Source organism: Canis lupus, chromosome 38, assembly GCF_003254725.2.
Source record: "Canis lupus dingo isolate Sandy chromosome 38, ASM325472v2, whole genome shotgun sequence".
In the NCBI taxonomy this organism is placed as follows: domain Eukaryota; kingdom Metazoa; phylum Chordata; class Mammalia; order Carnivora; family Canidae; genus Canis; species Canis lupus.
The window spans coordinates 7,822,073-7,847,461 of NC_064280.1; the positions used below are offsets into that span (position 1 = coordinate 7,822,073).

Below are 25,389 nucleotides of genomic sequence, written 5' to 3' on the forward strand. Positions count from 1 at the left end.
CTCTTTGGAGGAATGACTTTTCAATCTAGTCTTCAAAGTATTCACAGATAAAAATCCAAGGAACATGGGCTTACAACCAAGATGAAAGCACAAAATTACATTAAAAAAGAAACGATGAGACCTATGTGGACCGCAGTGCTGTAGTGAGAACCAGTGGGGAACAAATAAGTTGGATTTTAATGAATAAGAATTTAGATAGAGAATTTTACACTTTATCAGAGACAAAACATAAAATATCACTATTATATTTGAGGATACAGAGGAAGTACATGTTACATGACAAATGAGGAAGAAATTCATTATAAGACTGCTGCCAAACTACTCTAGAATTTTGTCACTTAAAAGAGCAATAATTTACTTATAGAGCAGGAATTTTGTTTGGGCACAGTTGAGTGGTTCTGCTGGTCTGGAGGGACTTACTCATATAGTTGCTACAGATCCAAGTTCACTGGAGAACACGTTTAATCTGCAGGGGTCCCACCGTAGCGGCTATTCTCTGTCACTTCTAAAAGGATGTAGTTTGAAGTTATTCACTTGATGGCAGAATTTTAACATGACCTGGAAGAGGGACTTTTGAAGTCTCTTCTTATATAGTACTCGCTACTGTCTCACTAGCCAGAGCAAATCAGAAGTCCAACCCAGTGTAAAACTGGAAAAATAGATGACAGCACTTAATAAGAGGTTCTTCAAAGTCCTGTCACAAATGGCATGGATAACTGAACGGGGAGAATTAATTGTTTCTAAAGAACACTTTTAATTAGAAGGTGAATTAAAACACAGGAAAATTTTATTTTAATTATGTGTAAATAATTTTACTAAAATCATCTTTTCTTTATTTTTCAGAATCTCTATCATTCTAAAATACATATTTTTATTCTTATAACTTAATTCACTTTATGTTTTTGCTCTATGTTTTGAGCAGTATCTTTCATGTCTCAGAATACTAATTTTTTTTCTTTTTCAATTGACATATAGTGGACATACAATATTATATTAGTTTCAGGTGTATAATATAGTGATTTGAAAATTACATACATTATGAAATGCGCATCACAGTAAGTATAGTTACTGTCTGTCATCATACAAAGTTACTACAATATTATTGATTATATTCCCCATGCTGTAATTTTCATTCCCATGACCTATTTGTTTTACAGCTGGAAGTTTCTAACTCTTAATCCCCTTATTTCACCCATCCTCCACTGCTGCTACACCTACCACCCTGGCAATCAGCAGCTTGTTTCCTATATTTATGTGTCTCTTTCTGTTGTTTGTTTTGTTTTTCAGATTCCACATATAAGTGAGATCATATGGTATTTGTCTTTCTCTGTCTGACTTATTTCACTTAGCATAATGCTGTCTAGATCCATCCATGTGGTCACAAATGGCAAAATTTCATTCTTTTTTATGGTGTGTGTGTATATATATACAGTATATGTATATATACTGTATTTTCTTGATTCATTAAATATGGCTGTTATAAATAATGCTGCAATAAACATAAGTGTGAATATCTTTCTGAATTACTCTTTTTGTTTTCTTTGAGTAAATGCCTAGAAGTAGAATTACTGAATTGTATGGTATTTCCATTTATAATTTTTTAGGAACCTCCATACTGTTTTCTGTAGTGTCTACATCAATTTACATTCCCACAAATAGTGCACAAGAGTTCTGTTCTCTCCATATCCTCCCAACACTCATCGTCTTTTTGACACTAGCCGTTCTGACAGGTATAAGGTCATAACTCATTGAGATTTTGATTTGCATTTCCATGATGATTAGTGATGTTGGGCATCCTTTCTAGTCTCTATTGGCCACCTCATGTCTGTTCAGGTCCTCCTAAATTTATTTTTACTATTTTCTTGGGTGTTGAGTTTTATGAATTATTTATGCATTTTAGATATGAACCTCTTATTCAATATACAAATATCGAATTTACAAATATCTTCTCCCTTTTTTTTTTAAGATTTTATTTATTTATTCATGAGAGACACAGGGAGAGAGAGAACCAGAGGGAGAAGCAGGCTCCATGCAAGGAGCCGGATGCGGGACTTGATCCGGGGTCTCCAGGATCACGCCCTGGGCTGAAGACAGGCGCCCAACCGTTGAGCCACCAAGGGATCCCCCAAATATCTTCTCCTATGCGGTAGGTTGCCTTTGTGTTTTGTTGGTTTCTTTCACTGTGCAAAAGCTTTTTAGTTTGATGTAGTCCCAATTGTTTGTTTTGGTTTTTGTTTCCCCTGCCTGGGAGGACAGTTCCAGAAGAGTATTGCTAAGTTTGATGTCCAAGAGTTTTCTTTTGGGAGTCTATGGTTGCAAGTCTTACCATTTAAGTCTTTAATCTGTTTTGTGTTCATTGTGTATAGTGTAAGAAAGTGGTCCAGATGTACTCTTTTGCGAGTAGTTGTCCAGTTTTTCCAATACCATTTATCAGAACACTAATCTTATCCTCAGCAGAATCTACTAATTTTACATTCCTTCATTGAGCTTAACATTTATTTTTATTCAAGAAAAATATTGTTTATGTTTTATTTTCTTGGAAGCTGTCATTTTAATTTCTCTTCTTTTCCACTTGTTTTATTTCAATATGAAAAACCTGCCCTACTAATTCAGCTGTGTATCCTACTTAGGTTATTTTATTTATTTAATGTGTTTAATCATTCTTAGGACACTCATGTAATACACCCCCTTGTTTGTTGCTTTACTTTGTCCTTATGTAGATCATTCTATTATAATGACTCTGGAATTGTTAACTGGCAAGAGCTAGACAATATAGAAAAATAATGTATTTCCATGGCAATACAGTAAACAGAGTACAAATTTAGACTTTTATGATGAGTTTTTTCCTCAGTAATTTTGTTGTCCTTAATTTCTTTTTTAAAAGTATTTTATTTATCTGACAGAGAGAAAGTGCGCTCATGAGTTGGGGCGACCGAGAGAAAGAAGGATAAGCAGATTCCCTGCTGAGCACAGAGCCCAACCTACCATGGGGCTCAAGGCAGGGCCTGATCCCAGGGCTCTGAGATGATGACCTGAGCTGAAGTCATACACTTAACCGAATGAGCCACCTAGGGGCCCCTGTTCTTAATTTCTAACAAGTGGTGAACAAGGATTAAAGAAGTCTTTGCCTACCAGTCAGAATGGCCTCAACTCATTCTGTAGGGGAATTTGTTGGGATTGCCATTTAATCAGGAGGTATTTGTGGCCTAAAAGATGCCATGCTATTAATGAGCAGAGGAACCTTTCTCTTTTAGCTAGAGTACGCTAGAGTGACTTATGCATATCAGGTAGCAGTAGAGTGAGTGGTCTTTTCTCTCTCTTCCTCCAATGAGAAAATTCCCCCCCCTTTTTTTTCATTCTGGTTTCTCCCTTAAATCATTAAAACACTTAATTTCTCTGTGAGATCTCTCTAATACAAAATATGTGGCTTCAAATGTCCTTAGTTTCTTCTACATTGTTACTTAGTAGCTCATCTTATTTTAATTGGTGAAGGAACCATGCACATGCTGAGTAGAAAAGAAAAATAATCTCAGAAAATTATGCCCAGGTCACCATCATAACCAAAGTGTTTTATTTTAAAGTAAGTAAATCCACTTGGATGTTAATATCTTATATGAAATCATATTTTATGGTTTCTACTATTGCCTACACTGTAGTATTTAATATTTATTGATGACTATATTAGTTTAAGAAGCACTAAACACTGATTTTTGCAAAGACATTACCATGGTCTACATGCTTAATCTGATTCTTAAAAATTATTCCAAAGAATATTAAAGGATAAGGACATGGAAATGAATATGTGTGTGATAGTGCAGCAAAGAAAAATATAGATGCATTTTTCACATTATTTTCTTCCTAATACTTACAACTGGAATATCAATTGTTTGTTTTTTTCTTTTCTAACTCGTGTTACTTTTTATATGTTGGATTTATGACCTGTCACAAATTTCTGGTGCTCAGATATAGGTACTATGATGTTTTCTACAATTTTGAGTTATTTGCTTTGCTTTTTAAAATTTTGCCTTGCTATAACTTGTTTCTACTAAATGATGGCAGAGATTGGATTTTCCTGTTTTACAATAAAGATATCTAACAGGTATGTCTGCAGAATGCACAATAACCACTGGCCTTCAGTTACTAGATCTATATAATTGTATCTGTGGCTAAAATCTTCTTTTAGAGAATATTTTCAATATTACAGATGCTAACAATCTGTTTAAATGGATTTTCTAGGCTTATAGGGAAATCACAAAATTGTCAAGCCTCGGTTTGTTTTCTTTTGACAATGTTACCCTGAAATACACAAGTAAATAGACTAGTTTTCCCCTCTGGAAATGTAATTCTCTGTGATATGCTAAGGCAATACGTCCCTTTTCTCATATTAAAAAAGCTGATGGGAATTCTTTTATTTTACTCTATATTTGTTTCTTTATACTGACTGTTGTTTTATATGTTGCTTTACACTGAGTAAAGTTTATAATTTCCAAATGTTAGGAATGGTAATACATTCAAGTACAAACTTGATTTGTTGTAAGAGCAATTTTTACCATTCATACTCCAATAAGATTAAGTCATTTAATGTTATGTAATTTAATGCACTAGATGTTTTGAATTTCATCTAATTGAGAACTGTTCTTCTAATTTTGCAGACATATACATATACCTATATTTTTGTGTAAAGATTATTACTGTTCATATATACTGTAAAATTAATCCTAACTTTTCATTACTACCTTGATTTTTTAAAATTTTGTAAGGATTTTTATTATTTTAAAATGTATTTGGGACACCTGGGTAGCTCAGCGGTTGAGCATCTGCCTTTGGATCAGGGCCTGATCCCAGGATCTAGGATCGAGTCCCATATTGGGCTCCCTGAGAGATGCCTGCTTCTCCTTCTGCCTATGTCTCTGCTTCTCTCTCTGTGTGTATCTCTCATGAATAAATAAATAAAATCCTTACAAAAAATGTATTTAACTTTAGTGATGTAAAATGTGGTGTTCAAAGCAGAACAAGTAAAATTTTTCAAAGTAGTACGATGATGGATTACAATTAGATTTTTATTAAACTTTTTTTTTTCAAAGACACCATTTTCTGGGGCACCTGGGTGATACAAACAGTTAAGCACCCAAGCTTTTTTTTAAGATTCTATCTATCTATCTATCTATCTATCTATCTATCTATCTATCATCTATCTATCTATCTGCAACAGAGAGGCAGAGATATAGGCAGAAGGAGAAGCAAGCTCCATGTAGGGAGCCCAAATTGGGACTTGATCACGGGACCCTGGGATCACAATCTGAGCCAAAGGCAGATGCTCAACCTCTGAGCCACCCAGGTGTCCCATTTATTTATTTATTTGAGAGAGAGAGCAAGGGAGAGAGAGAAAGCATGCACACATTCTGACTTATTTTTTTCATTGTAACTGACTGAGCCAGGCACCGCAAGAGTCCAACTCTTTATGTCAGATCTGGTCATGATCTCAGGGTGGTGGGATTGAGCCCTGCATTGGGCTCCATGCTCAGCACAAAGTCTACTTAAGATTCTCTCTCCCTCTTCCTCTGCCCGTACTCCTATTCTCTCTCTCACTCTTTCTTGGTCTCTCTCACAATATATAAATCTTAAAAAAGAACAAAAACAAAAACAAAAACAAAAACAGAAACAACAAAAAAAACATAAAGATACCTATGCAGTTTTAGAAAATAGATACCTATTTTCCTATGCAGTTTTTCTTGAATCTTTTTTTCATTATCAACACCCCCTTTTTCTTTCATTATCACCCCAAGAAGTAGCCTTTTTAGATATTTTGTCCTAATCATACACCTAGTCCTGCTTGTGAATGTTACTTATGTTGTTTAGTACTGTGGCCCTTTGGAGGGACATAAACCAATACAATATCTAGGATTTTTTTTTCACCATCCCCAAACATCACCTTTGTTGCAAAAATTTGCCTGAGACAAAGGAGCCTAATATTTATCCTAGATTTGTCCCTGTAAGGGCACATTGAGGGCTTTCTCAGAAGATGACATCTGTGCTCCAGACCTTTCCACTAATCCTTTCTCTTACAGCTATCTTGTTCTAACACTTTTAAATGCTTTGCCACTATAGTTAATCAAACATTTATGGTAAAAATGAATTACTCTATTTCATTGTATTACAAAACATCAAAAAATTTTAAATAGTAAAGAAGAAATATAAATTAAAGTTATGATTTAACACATATGCTTAATATAGGCACCTGAGACAGAAGTACTGACAGAAATGTGTGCTTAGATATGTTGCTTTTTTTTTGTTTTAGAAAAATTTGATTCTATTATTTATATAATTTTCATCATGTATGTATATCCCTTGCCTATCCTGTTAATCACAAGTTTTTCACATGTAATAGTAGTTCATAAGGATAGTAAACCTTACTCTGTAATATATGTTCTGAGTCATATTTCCCAAGTTCATTTATAAAATTTGACAGTGTGGAGAAGTGCGGGGTTCCTTTCACTTAAATATAATTAAGGTAATCAATCTATTTCTGTGGAACTACTTGTTATTCATTATCATATTTTTTGCTCTCCCTGTTCTAAATCAGGTAATTATTTATCTATATTATATTCTGCGTGGTCTAATTTTTCACCTTTGAATATTTAATCTAGCTGAAAATTATTTTGGTTTATGATGTAATGGTGGGAGTGTCCAATTTTGTGGTCTCTGGCTTTCAGGATAATGGTAGCAGCATAAGCAGGACAAAATTTCTTGTGATATCATGCAAGATTTTCAAAATCTTTTTCAAAGGTGTATAGGCCCAGTTCATTTGACATGAGTCTTTTTATCAAGAAGCGTTCTACTGTATATATATTTGCGTTTATTCATTCAGAAAGCTATGCATTTACCTGTCATTTATTCACCAAGTGTCTATCAATTACCTATTGTGGGTATCAAGTGTGGTATGTCATATAACAGACCGAAGTACTTGCAGCACTGACTACCACAGTGTACGTAGCTTAGTCATAGATTTGATATGTGTACAGATAATAATAAAACCAGCCTAATGTTAATCTCCTGATTATTTTACACAGTACACAGGTCAAGGAATATTTTTTTTTAACACTAAACATTCTTTTTTTTAAAATTTTTATTTATTTATGATAGTCACACTCAGAGAGAGAGATAGAGGCAGAGACACAGGCAGAGGGAGAAGCAGGCTCCATGCACCGGGAGCCCGACGTGGGATTCGATCCCGGGTCTCCAGGATCGCGCCCTGGGCCAAAGGCAGGCGCCAAACCGCTGCTCCACCCAGGGATCCCCAGGTCAAGGAATATTAAAATAAAAATTTATAGCCTTTCACACAAAAGTTTTGTTCATGCTTTTTCATGATAATAAAACATTACTCAAATATTATTGACAGTAATGTTTTCCAAATATTCAGAAATCTCAACATATTAATTGCAATGTCAAAATATCAATAAGTATGTTCAACGTTATTTTAGGGGTTTTTTTCTGCCTGTAAAAATGCTCTTCAAGTATAATCTGATCTCAGTATTGTATGCACATCTTTTCAAATCTCCCTTTATAAGGACTAGCATGAATTCAATTAATTTTTCAGAAATGACCTACTTTAGTCATATGTTTTCTAATCCTCAGATCCTCCTTATTTCTATAAGAATTCATAATATTAAATAAGAATTATTTATTATTAAGAATTATTTAATCTTGAAAAGCAAAACATGTTTTTTCTATTATTTTGGCATATGCAGTTTTGAACACCAAAAATGTGAGGACACACTGGCAGCAATAGGTTTATAATGTCAGTATATCAAATCAAAGGGAATGTCAGGAATAATTTTCACTCATGAGATTCAAAGATACATCTTCTAATAGTTTTTATATAATAGGTAGTTTTGATTTCATTCCACACCAGTAAATAAATTGATCTACTTTTTCATTTCTATACTAGAAATTAAAATAAGGATTTGCTTCTGAAATATAAGTTGCTGTTAGATTGAAATCAAAGTGGTGGTGAGGGTCACGAATGCTTGTAATGAGTGGACACACTTTTTTAATTCAGCAGATACTGGAAAATCAAGACTAATATTTGGAACTAAGAGGTCTTTTTGTTATTGTTGTTATTCGTGCTACTAACTCATGTTTTGGGGATCTAATCTTACTGAATCTCAGTTGCATTATTATTGAATAGCACTTTCTGTTGACTCCCTGTTGTGAGAATTAATGAGACTAAATCACGTCCTAAAATATAATAAGGAAGAAACATTTCATAATGCACAGCTACACTATTTAGAAAAAAATGAGAGCATTGACAGATATATCATGAAAGAAAACAGAATATTAGCTTTAGACAAGGCCATAGCCTGAGCCAATAAAGCACCCAAGTAGGAAACAGTATCCAAATCAAGAAAACAGACAGTTTAGCACATGCTCACAGCTGTTTGTGCTCTTTTTCAGCATTCACCACCTTTAAGCTTGATTATACTATCCTGGCATTTAACAACAGACTAATATAACCTGCTTTAGTGCTTATAAAAATGGAATCCCTCATTATTTTCTCCTTTGGTTATGTGATCTTTGATCATTGTCATCACTCTATTATATTCTATGGTAAATAACTATAGTTTATTGATCTATTACACTATTGGTGGGCATTTGTTTATTTTCCTTTAAAAGCCCAGTACATGCAGTGGTGATATAAACATTTTACCATATACCTTTTGCTAAATATGTAAATACATTTCTGTTGGAAATACATCTAGAATTGGGATTCCTGGACCGTAGGGTGGGCACTGCTCAGTTTTAGTAGAGAATGCTCAATAGTTTTCAAATGGTTTTACCATTTCTTTACTTTCCTTTTAGTACTTAGGTTCACCTGAAATATTATATGTTTACTGGTTTAGTTCCTCCATATATAATGTAATTTCCATGAGAATAGGTACTTTTTCTGTTGAAGTAAACCCTATGTATGAAAAGTAACTCATATATTGTTTATACTAAAGAAAAGCTTTCATTTTGAATGAGTGAATAAATGTACATTATTTTATGTGTTTTTATATATGCAGAAAATTGGGGGGACCAAAAAGAATGTCTACCTCAACCAGTCTTCTCCATTGTCTTTTCTTTGCATAGTCTCTAAAATATGATAAAAATTGAACATATGTGACATCATGTGAACCATTAGCATGTTGTTTAAATAAGTAGTTTATTGCAATTCTTAGTTTATAGCAAGTTCTTGAAAAAACTGGAAAGAAAAAAAATGGAAAGAAGATTAATATATTTGGATAGATTGACATAAAAATGTTTGGATTTAAATTTTTTACTGTACTTTAAATCTAGGAAAAATGTCAAAATATGAAAAATTATCTTATTTTAAAAGGTATATTTATATGTAAATTTATTATTATGCCCATTTTGAAAAAAAAGGATATCTTTTCCTGGCCTCTTCTGTCTCTGATAGACTTATAGCATTAAGTTACAGAGTTTTATCTGTCAGATCCATGAGTTTAAAAGTGATTACCCTGTTTCTTACAATTCTAGGCAGGATTCTAAAGTTTGACAACTAGAATCTCGCTCAACTTTTTTTTTTTTAGTCTGCTTTTGTCAATCAGAGTTTTGTGTGCTGGGAGATAAAGCAGCTCATTCTATGTACAACTCAATGCTAGCATCAAAAAGGACAGAGCCACTATGATTTTCATAATATATTATTGATATGATTTACGACCTGAAGTTCAGCATTCAGAGAACCAAGAACTTTTCTACAAATATATTTCCCTGCACACATGTGAAATCCACTTGTTGAATCTCAAGTAAAAGACATAAAAATCCAATGTTATAAAATAGGCCACAGGTCGATTTGCTACTCACAAAACCTTACATTTTGATAATTATACTATAAGTAGTAGAAAGTAAAATTGAAAGCTGGATTCACCCAAGCATAAATACTATACATTTACTTTCCATTCTCAGTGCTACTTTTTTTCTGCCCTATTTGGTAGTGCTGAAATATAATGTTTAGGCCAAAGCTCAAACCAAATATATCTAACACATGGAGGAAGAGAGATTTTATTAAATGATGGAAAATCCTTCAGGTTTACAAAAGCATCATATATTGCAAAATAGGAATTATCTTCATTTTTCTTATTACTTCTATTCTTACTTCCAGGAAGGAGAGAAATATGTTCAGATACTGACTGCAGGGCTAGCCGGGAGGGACCTTACAATACCTAAAGACAATTTGTTCTGGCTTTTCTGTGAAGTAGTCATTCTAACCTCCTGATTGATCACCTCCCTGTGCTTTTACATTTCTGATTATGAAAGTCCCCTGTGAATTCATGCAGAGGGTTGGAGGTTGGATGGTGGGAGGAAGAAAAGGAAAGGCTTTCTTCTATTCCATGAAAATAAATTCTCAATCTTACTGGGTCACTTTATGTCATCGCCATTGTTGCATATTCTCAGACAATATGTGGAAGAGTCCAGAGAAGCTTTCACAGGCAGAAATACATGGATTGAAAGCTTTAAAGGAAAGAGAGAGTGCCTTACGTTTTATTCTATTTAACAGAATAAAAGGAGTTGAAATGTATATTGGTGATATGGGAGGGAAGCAGGGTAGAGAGAACGAAGAAGGCAGAGAAGAAAGGGAAAACAAGAGTAAAGCAGAAGAAAAGAGAAGGGAAGGGAAAGAGAAAGAAGGGAAACAATACAGAGAAACAGGGGAGAGAATTAAATGTAAATTTAGAATACATCTGGAACAACTTCAAAGCCTGTAGCCTGTAGCAATGACCTCATAACCATTGCTTCTACTTGCCCTGCCTCTAATAAAAGCAGGGATGTATATGTATTTTTTCAGAGATTTATTTATTTATTTGAGATAGAGAGAGGCATGCTGGGGGGAACAGCAGAGGGAGAGGAAGATAGAGTCTTAAGCAGACTCTGTGCTGAGCACAAAGACAGATGACACAGGGCTCAGTCTCAGGCCCCTGAGATCATGACCTGAGCAGAAACCCAAGAATCAGGTGCTTAACCGATGCACGACCCAGGTGCCCCAAAGCAAGGAAGTATATTAAGGAAACAATCAGATGAAGGCTTTTAAGACCAGATCTTGGTTGTATTTCTCTAGATATTTTAATAACATTAATAACTTTTATGAGACAGAATAAAAGACAATACAGTTAAAATTGCACCATTAAATGCTCAGCAGGTTTGAAAACCAGTCTCATTTCTATTAACTCAACAGCACCAAATGAGGACCATATCTACCAAGCTGAAGGATTTAATTAATATCATTAAAATAATAGAATAATACATCAAGAACATCAAGGATTTTAATTTTGTCAAATGATTACTTTTTTATATGATCTTATTTGGCCTTACAGCAGCATTCAATGAAATCGACCACTGTCTTTACCTTCAAAGACTCTTTTCTTGGCCTTTCTGACCACTCCCTCTCCTTTTCCTGCATCTGGTTTCCTCTTCACACCACTATGTATTGGAGTCCACAGAACGCTTTCTCCATCCTGCTCTCTCTAAACAGGTCTATTGAGTGATTTCATCTAATCCTTTGGATTTATATATAGTGTAAATATCTCCTGACAGCACCCAAACTTTTATTTCCAAAATAAAGAGAGACCAAGCTTTGGCCCAAACTAGAGAACTGTATCTCTAACAGCCAGTTCTCTATTGTTATATTGTATAACTGGAATGAGGTGTTGGTCAATTGACTAAGTTTTGATAACTCAGAGTAATTACCATGGGGTATATGTATCTTTAGAAATGAAGGGTAATTTTCATGTATTATCCTCATTGTTTGGGCTTTCACCAAAAAAGCTAAGAAAACAGAGCCTTACTCTAAATATTTTATTTTTTGTTCTGTAATGGGATGACATGAGGAAATGGATGGGAGAGCTTAGCACAAAAGAGATGCACTCTTTTTCAAAATAACAAGGCTCTCTGTTATGTTGGTATATTATCTCATTGTGGGATTTACTCTATAACCTATTTCTTAAATCAGGCCACTTTCCATATTCCTTGAACATAAAAGGAGACAGTAGATGGCAGAAGTAGTTTTGTTAGGTAATAGAATAATCACAACAAACTAGGAAAAAAATAGAAGAAATCTTTAAAAGATGGGCAAAGTAAATTAATACAAGAGGTATCTAAGCCATCATTGGTCATTGTATCTTTGAAAAATATTTAATGGCATTAAAATTTTCATGATGTATAGAAGTATACAGAAGTATCCAGATTGTTTTTTTTTTCAGCCACTCATATCCTAAAATTGGAATAGTAGAGAAAGAGTTATCATGGCCTTTATGTAAATATAATGAAATATTTGTGAATTATTCTACGTAATATATTTAATGTGTAACCATAGACTATGTGCCCACAGAATAAGTGCATTATATATATATTTTCATAGGCACCTTTTATAGGCAAATTTATCTCATATTTACTCCTCTCTTTCTATGACTGTGCACTATCATAAATATAGTGCTGATGATGAACATTCTTATTCAGGTCTTACTCAAGGAAAAAAATCCTTAAAAAAAACAGAAAAAATTCCTTATGTAAGGGATACATTGAGCAGATTGTTCAAAAGTAAAAAACATGTCACCAAAAGCAGTCTTGTGTGGTTTCACTGTTTACTGTCATTTATAAGTAACCTTAAAGATAATTTTAGTCTTCTCTTTATTACAAATTGGACCAAAAAAGGCAACCAGCATATTCTTTTACATGCCTTACATACCATATATAATTTGCTATTTTTTAAATGCTAATATTAAAATTTTAAAGTTAGATTAATTTCCTTAATGTGCTCTCATACAAACACAGAAAACTCTTAGAACTTTCTCATAGCCTTTAAAACCTCTGGAATGTAAAACATTCAGTTTTGATCGTTTTTATATCCTAATAACCTGGGTAGAGAAAACCAGGTGAACTGGAAAGATAGTAAGATTCAAAACTGGCATTAGAATGTCAAAAATGGGAATGCATAATTTACAAGCACATCCATTGTATTTAAATTATATTCAGCTTCCAGAATCTTAGGATTTGTGTATGACTATGATTTACTGAGTATATATTGTGAAGGACACTACTGTGAATGCTTTTCTTTTTCATCTTATTTCTTACAACAAACCGTGAAGTAGTGCTCATCATTATATTTGTTTTATAAATAAATAAGCACTAAAGAACAAAGAACAAAGAAGTTGAGTTATGCATAGTCATCTAGTTAGTAAGTCGTGAAACAGATTCAAATGCAATCTCACTCCAAATCCAATACACTTAAACACAATATGAATAATGAGCATAAAAATCAAAGACACAAAACTCATGGTACTCCAGTGCCCCTGCATACACACTTGCTTGTTCTCTCTCTTTATATATATAATGTGTGTATATCTACACTACATACCACTGACATAGGTATTTTTAAAAATATATTATTAAAAAATAAAACTCATAGCCTATCAGGTAGTATGTAAAAGAAAATTATATATATATATAATTTTAAAGTATTCTTATGTCCATTTAATACTCAATTTTTCATTTTAAAGTATTCTTATATCCATTTAATACTCAAATATGGCACTTTTACTTCTTTTCACAGGTAGTAGATTAAAACAATAATAAACATTAAACACAAAAAAGGAATAAACTACCCTCCTCATAATTAAAAATAAAACAAGCAGTCAGTTGGAGTCCCCAAAATAATTAACATATTTCTTAGGTAATTTTTTTTCACACTTTTCACAGTTATTATAGATTGTCTTCTCAAGCATTTTGTTAAATTGTTCCCAGCCTGGTAATTTGTTGCAGGAAGAATAATTTCAAAGTCATACCAAAGGAGATTTGATATTATGTTTCCTATTATTAATATTTTTATATGATATTCTTTGGTCTTTTAAAAAGCATTATATCAGAATATTATAATGCAGAAAATTACTGCTACAGATTTCACATGTCAATACAAATTTGGGGGAAAAATGAGGCCTTGAAAATATCAAGTTTAATTATTAAAGTTTGTTCTTTTATTTTTTTATTTTTATTTTTTTTTAGATTTTATTTATTCATGAGAGTCACAGAGAGAAGACAGAGACAGAGGGAGAGGGAGAAGCAGGCTCCTCACAAGGACCCTCAACCTCTGAGACACCCAGACATCCCTGAAGTTTATTTTAAAACGTATTTGTTGTAGTAGTAAAAAATAGTTACAAATGATATAAAAGCTATCTAATCATTTGAAATATGCTTCTTAAAAATTTTGATCTTAGACTTCTTAGACCAGAATTTTTAGTAAAATTAAAAATAAAATATTACCAATGTTTTAATATCCTATGTTTTTATTTTAAACATTTTAAATTATCCTGAACTTAAACCACTTTGTGAATGTTTTCAAAATACTTTGTATTCTAATACTAGCATCATTTCAAGTCTCATAGGTCCAAACACATATACTTACCTTCTTTCCACTGGTAAAATCTTCTCCTGGGGATAATTTACCAACTTGTTTGATATTAAGGCAAATAGTGTGTTTAATAATGGAGTGGTTAAAGAAGGTAACCTTCTATGTATAAAAGTGATTCATATCCACTTCAGGTCTACAGTGCTTCACTTTGCAATCAGATTTTTTTTTTTAATATTTTGTTTATTTTACAGGACACCTGGGTGGCTCAAAGGTTGAGCATCTGCCTTTGGCTCAGGCATGACCCTGGAGCCCCAGGATGGAGTCCCACATCAGGATTCTGCATGGAGCCTGCTTCTCCTCCCTCTCCCTATGTCTCTACGTCTCTCTCTCTGTGTCTCTCATGAATAAATAAATCAAATCTTTAAAAAAATGTTTTATTTATTTGAGAGAGAGAGCACAAGAGGTGGGGAAGGCCAGAGAAAGAGGGAGAAGCAGGCTCCCCACTGAACAGGGAGCCTGTGGGCTCCATCCCAGGACCATGGGATCATGACCTGAGCCCCAGGCAGATGCTTCACCAACAGAGTTAACCAGGTGCCCCTGCATTCAGATTATTTTTAAGAATAATAATTTTAAAAATCACAATTTAAAATCATAAAATAACTTAAGGGCTCATCCAAAATAAAGTTTGAAATATTAAATTCAGCACGTGAGCAAACACTTAGGATGGTAGAAGAGAGTAAGTAAATAAATGTTGAATTACATAACAGCACCAGGAAACTGAAAGCCTCACAGGAGTGTCACTAATAGAATTCAAGCCCACTGAAATGTACCAGAAAGGCCTAACAATTTAAGGTGCAGTGTATCTATGAATTCAGATGTATGGTAGGAAGATCTTGAAAACAAAGCATTTCACTGAATAAGAATAATTATACTGCAACAAATACATCCCTTTACACTGCATGTTCACCATAGATGATTAGCAGTGTGTTGACTGAAAAGGTAGAAAGACAATTCCCCCAGACTCAGGGCTAATGAACACAACTAAAAGCAAGATGAGAGATTTGTGTGAAAACAGTATTGAGGAAATAAACAACATGATAAATCATGAAAGCTAGCTTATGTTGCTGTTTCAGTTGCCAGATTCCTAGCAAATAGTTTTAAACCCATGGGGGGAGGGATAAAAGGATTCTCTAAGGAGTATTAATAAGACAAAGAGAAGGGACATAAAGCCAGCTTTTCACCTCCTTTTCTTTATTACCATAGAGTGTTGTCATAAGTTTTAGAAATACACACAGAAATTCCAATCAATATAAGTATACATTTATAGCCAAGGTAAGGGTTTCAGACTTAAAGTCTTAAGGTAAAGTCTAATTTCTGACATGAGTTTCCAAACCAAACCAAACCAAACAAAAACGCCCCACCATAATTTAAAAAATTAACTCAAAGGAAACAGAGATAATATAACATCCATTATAAGAACAGACCACCATTAAAAGAACAGAGAAGATTTAGAATAGAAGAAAAAAAAAATCAAGCTAGGTAGAATTTAAAAACCAAAAATAGAAAATTTGGACATAAATTGAAGACTTCTTTAGAGAAAAGATAAATGTGTGAAAAATTAACACATTTTTAATTATATAAATTTATAGGTTGCTGTATCTAAATGCCATAATAAATTCAATCTAAGACTCCCAACAGTTAGAAGATGCTGTATTAAGAATCCATTAAAATAGTGTTGCTAAATGAATTATTACAGAACATTGATTATAAGACACATCCTTATATAGGTGTTAAAATGCAAAATAAAACAGAACAAGAACATAACTATAAGTCCAATAAAATGTTTTAAAATCAGTTCCATAATGGAAAAGGAAAAGAAAACTGGAGGAAATAATTTAACAAAGAAATATATAAAGAAGTAGCTATAAATAAAGGAAAACATGCTTCAAATTCAAATACAAAGGAACCAACAAAGTCCTAGCACTGCAAATTAAAGATATACCATAATTTGAATATATGATATTCTAAAATATTGGACCCATTGGCATCCCAAGGCTGATAAAGCATAATACCACAAGCTAGATTGTTTAAACAGAAGAAATAATCTCACAATTCTAGAGGCCAGAAGTCAAAGGATTAGAGAATCACATTTTCTGCAAAGGTTCTAGAGAAGCCCTCCTTTCCCCTCAGAGAGTCTGGTGGATCCTGATGTTCCTTGGTTTGTGTCAGTAGAGCTCCAATCTCTCCTTCCATCTTCACATGGGCTTCTTCCCTGTGTGTGTCTGTGTCTTTGCCCTCTCTCTGCCTTTAATGAGGACAGTGGTCATTGAGATCACCTGATTTAATCTTGTAGTCCTTATTTTAATGATATCTGCAAAGACCCTTATTCCAAATAAGGTCACATTCTGACATTCCAGAGGTTTGGATTTGGGCATATCTTTTGGATGACATGATTCAACCTACCACAATATTAATAGCAATTATTAAAGATTGGCAATAAAATGTATTATTTTTTCTCAGTATGCTTATATCATGAAATTTTCTGTAATGAAAACATATTGCTTATCTGAAAGGAAAAAAATGAAAAAGATTTAAGGGCTTTTAGATATATGACTCTTATTGAAAATGAGATTAAACAGCTAAATAGCAAAAAAATAAAATAAATTAAAAAATAAATAAATAGCTAAATAGCTTCGTAATCATCGAATGTATATCAAAAACCTAATAAGAATAGTTAAAAGTTACCATCAAGTACCATTATGACATCATTGCAAAAAATATTATGACCTTTGTATAATTTACAGTGTAATGTTTTTCTGGTTATTGAAGCATTTCCCGTGGAAAACTCTAAAAATGACTACAAACTTAATATGCAAAGATGTTCATATAAAATAAAACTATTTCTGTAAAAAGCTTTAAATGATATTGGTTAACATAATTGTAACACAGCGCCATACAAAAATCACTTACTGGCTTGAAAATATCTTGGGAAAATAGTAACATTGTTATTATGAACATAAATATTTTTTACTTTTACATTCATTATTACTACAGTTGCGCATCTACAACAATATATTTGACTTATATACCACACTCTTAATAGTACATTTAACAAATGCTATAATTTGCTAAATTCTTCATGAGAATCAAGTAAAGATTCATAAAATGTATAAAGGGTAATATCTAACATTATTATGACTCAATGTAAAATATTGTTTTCATTATGTCATGTTCTTTGAGTTCCTGGTTTAAAAATTACACAAGGTTATAATGTTAAAATATGTGTTATGATAATAACTATACAAGTGATTGAACAGCTTTCAACTTAAATGTAAAAATGTCTTAAATCCTCATCTTTATTGTTTTAGTAGCAGAATAACAGTGACAATATAAAATGAGAAAAAATCAGAATCATTTAAGAATAATTGAAATTTATTTTTGAAGTAGTGTTAGAGCTTGTAAATAATGGAGTTCCTTATTTCTCCAGCCATTTGGTATCAGTGAGATAAAGAAACCTTTGCTTGGTGTCACCTGAGAGATTATTCACTAAAGAATCAAAGGAAGAGTGATTTAAGCCATTTATTTATATGCCATAAATTCATTTTATTTGTATGCCATAAACCAAAAATGATATTGCTATCATTTATTAGCAATAGGATAAGATAAATAATTATATAAGATAAATAATTATATACATAGTGACATTTCAGCTTTGTAATATTAGATGCATTTCCCTTATTGTTATTTTTTAAAGTTAGTATTAACAGTCAGTAGACGTATAGTCACTTCCACAAACTATGTTTCACATACTGCATTGATTAAGTTTTGTTTTTTGCCCTCATTTGTTCGTAACTTTAGAGAAAAGAATCATCAAAAACATTTATTGTTCTGGAGGGAGGACGGAGGAGGATAGGGTAAAAGGGTGATGGGCATTAAAGAAAACATTTGTTATAATGAGCACTGGGAGCTTAATGCAAGTGATGAATTACTAAATCTATGTCTGAAATTAGTAATACACGACATGTTAACTAACTTGAATTTAAAATCTTTAAAAAAATTATGTGTTAAATATCACAGAGGATAATGGGTTTTATATGAATTATGTAGGTAAAAAAATGATCAAGGATTCTATTCATGGATGTGAATAAATGCTCACAAACCAAGTCACTTTTAATGAAGGCTTTAAGGGAGAGGTAGACCCTCCAGGTGGAAGGGCCACATAGGTCATTTCAGGAATTGTTGGAAAGAAGTTGTCATAATGTAACCCACACACGATGGATAGGAAGCAAAAGTAAAAACAAAGCATGGACCTCTAGAGAACATGTGTCCAGTGATATTTAAGTTTACTAGGGACAATACTCTTTATAATTTAGAAAGTAAGAAATCACAGTTGGTTAAAGGGTTTGTTTTTACTTTGATGCTACATTCCATTTGCTGAGAAAATTGTCTTTCTCCAAAAGGCATGGATTCGAAGGTACACTTTCCAAGCATTAGGAGAAGGATTCCAGTGCCAACCTAAACCTCAGGGTGCACTTTTCAGTGCAGATCCTAAAAATAGCAAGAAGGGAAGCAGCGTAGCTCTAGAAAGTGAAGGCATGGCAGGAAATCAGTGAAGGAGCAGAAGCAGGACTCGGAGATTAGCAGCACAGGAAGAAAACACGGTATAAAGGGAATTCAACAAGAGGCCTTCCAGGAAATAACAAGACAGCAGGAGCAAGCAAACCGCAGGGTAGACGAGAGAATATGCTCCCTCACATATAAGAGAGTGGCACACATAAGAAAGAAGGCAGGAAAATGACTGAAAGAGTTGGAAAGACTTTTTAGAGGGGGTGTTCAGGGTCAAAAGGTATTGTGATTGCTGAACGTGGAGAAGCTGAAAAATAAGAGAAGAAGATACGATACAGAACAAGGCCACCATGAGATCACAAAAACTTGTCAAGGATGAATTTTGTGTTATCTCTGACTGTGGAATATGTTCTAGGAAGACAGTGCACCTAAATTTCATGGAAATCTAATATATACAATGTCTGGCCCACACTAAATTTTTCCCGTCTACTTTATATAATTAGAAAATGATGCACTTATAACTTAACCTTTTCTTGAAAATAAAATTTAAACACCAAATCCTGAAAACTGTATAGATAAATGTTACTAAGCCATTTTGGCTTGTTCAGCACTTTTGAGAATATATTGAAAGGTATAAACTCTCCCTCCAGAGAAAAAGAATAATTTTAACATGTATAAAATATTTTGGCTTACTTTCTTATCTTGGAATTTATGTATTTCAGAGAGAAAGGCTATAAAAATAATTGCATTCCTTTCATTCTATTTTTATGCAAAAACCAATGGCTACAGTTCTGAAAAAGTGAGATGAATCTAAATGTTGCAAATCATGGTTTTTTAAAGATGCTTTAAATTTACTCAAAAGTAAATTTCAACATCAAAACTGCGATTGGTTTTAATAATAACTTGAAATTTGAAGTGATTTTGGCATAGCAACTTACTTGTAATAAGGGCCTTTAATCAATTTCTATTATTTATTTTGATGACAGAAAATGTTCAGATCTTGGAGTGGGTATATAGCGATAGCCAAAATTAGGTTTTGCATGATCAATGCACTTTAAAAAGCAGAAAGAGATTTGTGTCAGCCAAGGCTGGAATTCACCAAGATCTTTACATTTTCCTCAACCCATTTAAACCACGTATGTCAAGTTGAGCACCATCAATTTGTCAGCACTAGAGTGACTATGAATGAACATTCAAATCTTAAGATTATCCAAGCATATTATTTGCCTGCATTTCAACTTTATTATTTAATATTAACCTTTCACTGCTCTCCTCAAAATACTTTAAAAGCACCCTGCATTATTTCCAGGGGCCTAAGGGGTTTGCTTGGTACAAACATGGCCAAGCTTGCTAATATTCTTTTTAAAATCTGCATAAGATCTCCCTCTGAAGCAACAAGTTTTCTTAATATTCTTCAGGTCTATTCTACTCTTAGAAATTGCCCAACACAATGTAATTTCTTCTTTTCTTCCTGGGTAGAATTAGCATTTCCCAGCCTTTGGTGTAGTTAAATAGAGCCATGAGGCTGAGTTCCAGTCAATGAGGTATGAACATTGAAATAATGTGAATTCTTTCCAGTTCTGGCTCATAACAACTCCCACACATGCTCCATTATGTTATTCTTCCTTCTGGCTGACTGGAATACAGATTATTTTACGGCTATCTTGAAAGTCCTGTGTTGAAGATCATGGCGGAGCTTTGGTCAGCCTCTATTCTTGAATGATTAAGCAGAGAAAGGCTGTCCTGCTTACTTCTTTACCTACCCAGTATTGTTGCAGGAGAAAGAAATACATTTTCCAAGTCTGAGCCTGTAAATATCTCAATACATTCTTGTTTAGAATTAGACTATCTATATGATGCAAAAGCATGTACCTTGAAATGGGCCTAAGAGAATTTAAAATATGTCAGCGCCCCTGTAGACTGTGAAAAAAAAAGACAGTTGGTGAGAAAATAGACAGTTGATGTTGGAAAGCTGGTATGGTATTATCCATTGACAAACATTTGGCAATGTTGTGGCAAGTGAGAAGTGAACTAGATTTCTGCAAAACACCTTAGCTTCAGGTAATTGGGAAGATCCAAGATAGTAATGTATAATACAATAGAGAGGTAAGCTTGTGGGAAGTGGGAAGAGGGGCAGAGAAGGGAGTCCAGTTTACAAGCAGGAATGAAAGGCAGAGAAAGAAGCTCAATAATGAGGACTTTGCAGAAATAGAACTGGTTTTAAATACCAAATAATAAGAAACTAGTTGTACAGTGTTTATGCGGCAATGCCATTAAGACTTCTGAGTTTCAGTTGGCTTCTCTGTGGCTGCCACTAATTTGAGAGACTATTGAATGGGTGCAGGAAACAAAGGAAAGGATTTGTGAGATTTTTGTCTAGTAAAGAAATTTGAGTATAATTAGTGCCACATGAACCTAAATGGGAGAAAATTGGTCAAATACCTTCTAATATTTTGAAGGATTTATAGTTACAAAGAAAATGAGAACCTGGACTAATAAAGATTGAATTCTTTGTGTCCTCTTCAATTTCTTTCATAAGAGTTCTATAGTTTTCAGAGTATAGATCTTTTACCTCTCTGGTTAGGTTTATTCCTAGGTAACTTACTGTTTTTGGTGTAATTGCAAATGGGATCTATTCTTTGATTTCTCTTTCTGCTGTTTCATTATCGGTGTATAGAACTGCAACAGATTTCTGTATAGCAATTTATGTCCAGTAGCCTTGATGGATTTGTGTATTAGTTCCAGCAATTTTTTTGGTGGAGTTTTTTGGGTTTTCTGCAAGAGTGTCATGTCATCTTTAAATAGTGTAAGTTTGACTCCTTCCTTTACAATTTGAGTGCTTTTTATTTCTTTTTGTTGTCTGATTGTTGAGGCTAAAACTTCCAGTACTATGTTAAATAGTAATGGTGAGAGTAGACATCCCTATACTGTTCCTGCCTGTAGAGGAAAAGCCCTCAGTTTATCCCTATTAAAGATGATATTAGCTCTGGGGCTTTTGGATATGGCCTTTATGATGTTAAAGTATGTTCCATCTATCCTTACCTTGTTGAGAGTGTTTATTAAGAATGAATGCTGTATTTTGTCAAATGCTTTTTCTGTATCTATTGAGAGGATCATATAGTTCTTAGCCTTTCTTTTGTTAATGTGATGCATCACGTTAATTTGCAAATATTGTTAATTTGCAAATATTGAACCACACCCACAGACGAGGAATAAATTCCACTTGATTGTGGTGAATAATTCTTTTAATGTATTGTTAGATCTGATTTACTAGGGTCTTGTTGAGAATTTTTGTTCATCAGGGATATTGGCCTGTGATTCTCCTTTGTAGTGGGCTGTTTGGTCTTGGAATCAAGGTAATGTTGGCTTTGTAGAATAGACTTGGAATTTTACCTTCCATTTCTATTTTTTGAAACAGTTTGAGAAGAGTAGGTATTAACTCCTCTTTAAATGTCTGGTAAGGGGATCCCGGGGTGGCTCAGCGGTTTGGTGCCTGCCTTTGGCCCAGGGCGCTATCCTGGAGTCCCGGGATCAAGTCCCACGTCCAGCTTCCTGCATGGAGCCTGCTTCTCCCTCTGCCTGTGTCTCTGCCTCTCTCTCTCTGTCTATCATAAATAAATAAATAAATCTTAAATGTCTGGTAAAATTTCCCAGGGAAGCTCTCTGGCCCTGGACTTTTGTTTGTTGGGAGATTTTTGATGACTGATTCAGTTTCTTTGCTGGTTATGAGTTTGTTCAAATTTTCTATTTCTTCTTGTTTCAGTTTTGGTAATTTGTATATTTCTAGGAATTTCTCCATTTCTTCCAGATTGCCCAGTTTGTTGGCATACAATTTTTCATAATATTCTAATTGTTGGTATTTCTATAATGTTGGTTATGATTTCTCCTCTTTTTTTTTAAGATTTTATTTATTTATTTATTTATTTATTTATTTATTTATTTATGTATTTATTTATTTATTTTCATGAGAGACACACAGAAAGAGAGAGAGGCAGAGACATAGGCAGAGGGAGAAGCAGGCTCCATGCAGGAAGCCAATGCGGGACTCCGTCCCGGGACTCCAGAATCACGCCCTGAGCCAGCCTCAGTAACCCCTGAGCTGCCTCTTAATATTAACTGCTTAACCTCTGAGCCACCCAGGCATCCCACTCACCTCTTTAATTTGTAATTTTACTTATTCAGGTTATTTCTCTTTTATTTTTGATAAATCTGGCTAAGTGTTTATTAATTCTTTCAAAGAACCAGGCCCTAGTTTCATTGATTTGTTCTGTTATTCTTTTTGTTTCTCTATCATTTATTTCTGCTCTAATCTTTATTATTTCCCTTCTCTGCTGCCTTTGACTTTATTTGCAGTTCCTTTTGTAGCTCCTTTAGATGTAAAGGTAGCCTGTGTAGTTGAGACTTTTCTAGCTTCTAGAGATAGACTTATATTGCAATATATTTCCTTCTTAGGACTGCCTTTGCTGATTCCAAAGGTTTTGGACTGTCATATTTTCATTTCTCATTTGCTTCTATGTCCTTTTAATTTCTTCTTTTATGTCCTGATTAATCCATTCATTCTTTGGTAGAAGGTTCTTTAACCTCCATATATTTGTGATCTTTCCAAATTTTTTCTTGTTGTTGACTTCAAGTTTCATAGCATTGTGCTCTGAAAATATTCATGGCATGATCTCAGTGTTTTTGTATTTGTTGAACCCTGATTTATGACCCAGTTAGTGACCTATTCTGGAGAATGTTCCATGTGCAGTTGAAAAGAACATATATTCTGCTGCATTAGGATAAAATGTTCTGAATATATATGTGAAATCCATACAGTCCAGTGTGTCATTCAAAGCCATTGATTCTTTGTGGATTTTCTGCTTAGATGATCTGTCTATTACTATAAGACAATGTTAAAGTACCCTACCACTATTGCATTATCAAAGAGTTTCTTCTCAACGTCTGTCCGGCAGTAGTGTATCATCACCATGACCATGAAGCATTAACTTCTGTATTTCCCATATTTCTATCTTACTGGGAACTTGTATGCAGTTTATCCTGTCCCAGCTGTCTGCAGTGGTGTGGTGTAGTGTGTGTGTGTGTGTGTGTGTGTTTGTGTGTGTCTGTGTGTGTGTGAAGTAGCAGGGTATTTAATTCTTAAATTTTATGACCACAAAGTATCATATCTACATTGATGGAGAAAATGATTTACCCTGTGGATTTTATCACTTTACAGTCCTCTTGGTACAAGGAATGTGATCCATAACACAGAAAATTAAAATGAAAAGAAAATATAGATAAGTTTTCACAGTGGGGAAAAGAAAAAGAAATAATTTTATTTACTATGAAATATCTAATGTAAAGAAAGTCCATAATGATAAATAATAATAATAATAGTTTTTTATTGGAGTTCAATTTCCCAACATATAGCATAACACCCAGTGCTCATCCCATCAAGTGCCCCCCTCAGTGCCCATCACCCAGTCACTCCAACTCCCTGCCCACCTCCCTTTCCACTACCCCTTGTTCATTTCCCAGAGATAGGTGTCTATTGCTATTGATATTAATAATTCTTAATGTTACAACAATTTTGACAAATGTACATTTACCATCTTGTAACACAATATACCTAATAATTTTCAGGTAGAATCATTCAAAAAATTTAAGGAATTATTAAAGTATATCTAAGGAAACAGAAGTATATATATATATATGTAAGCTTACAAAATTTACAAGTTTCAAAGTAACTGGAAGGAAATAAAAATGCATTTATGCAGATATACATATGTTAATATAACAGTATATTTAACATATATCAGAACTTAGAATATTAAGTACATCACATATTCTCTAATACATATTATACATTTTACACATCTGCATACCTATATAGAAATATCTGTATGCCATCACACTTGTATCCTCTTCTTCCAAAAAAATTATTTGAAAATTTTTATAAATTATGCTAACACATTAATTTATTTTACATTAATTTTTATTCTGCTTAAAATTTTTAATAGTGTACGTGGCCTTCTAGTGTAGTTGTATGCAATTGAAATTTTAATTAAGAATAAACATAGTCTTTCATTCTAAAGTGAGGAACAAGACAAGACTATCCACACTTTTCACTTCTCAGAACACTGTATTAGAATTCCATTTGCTCTGTGTAATTAATAATTCAGTGTTTTGTATCGCCAGTTGTAGTTGTTTTCATTTTGATAGTAAAAGAGGTGTAATTATATCTCACTGTGGTTTTAACTCTTTAATTTGCTTTCCCTAATGACTATTAATCTTGAGCATCTTTTGATAATTTTGCTATCCATATATATATATTTATAATATAATGTATAATGTAAATGTATGTGATGTAGTGTGTAATGTACATTTTTTGGTTAACTATCTGTTTAGATATTTGAGAAATTGAAAAAATGAGATTTGTGATC

General features: G+C 33.3%; 1 long non-coding RNA gene across 1 annotated transcript in view; it reads left to right on the top strand.

The window, feature by feature from the left end:
• The first annotated feature begins 1,974 nt into the window (after positions 1–1,974).
• LOC125754578 (uncharacterized) overlaps positions 1,975–25,389 on the top strand; it is a 50,206-nt gene continuing 26,791 nt past the window's right edge. Inside the window, exon 1 of the long non-coding RNA XR_007409206.1 lies at positions 1,975–2,146. This is a non-coding gene — a long non-coding RNA (uncharacterized LOC125754578). The remainder of the gene's footprint in view (positions 2,147–25,389) is intronic.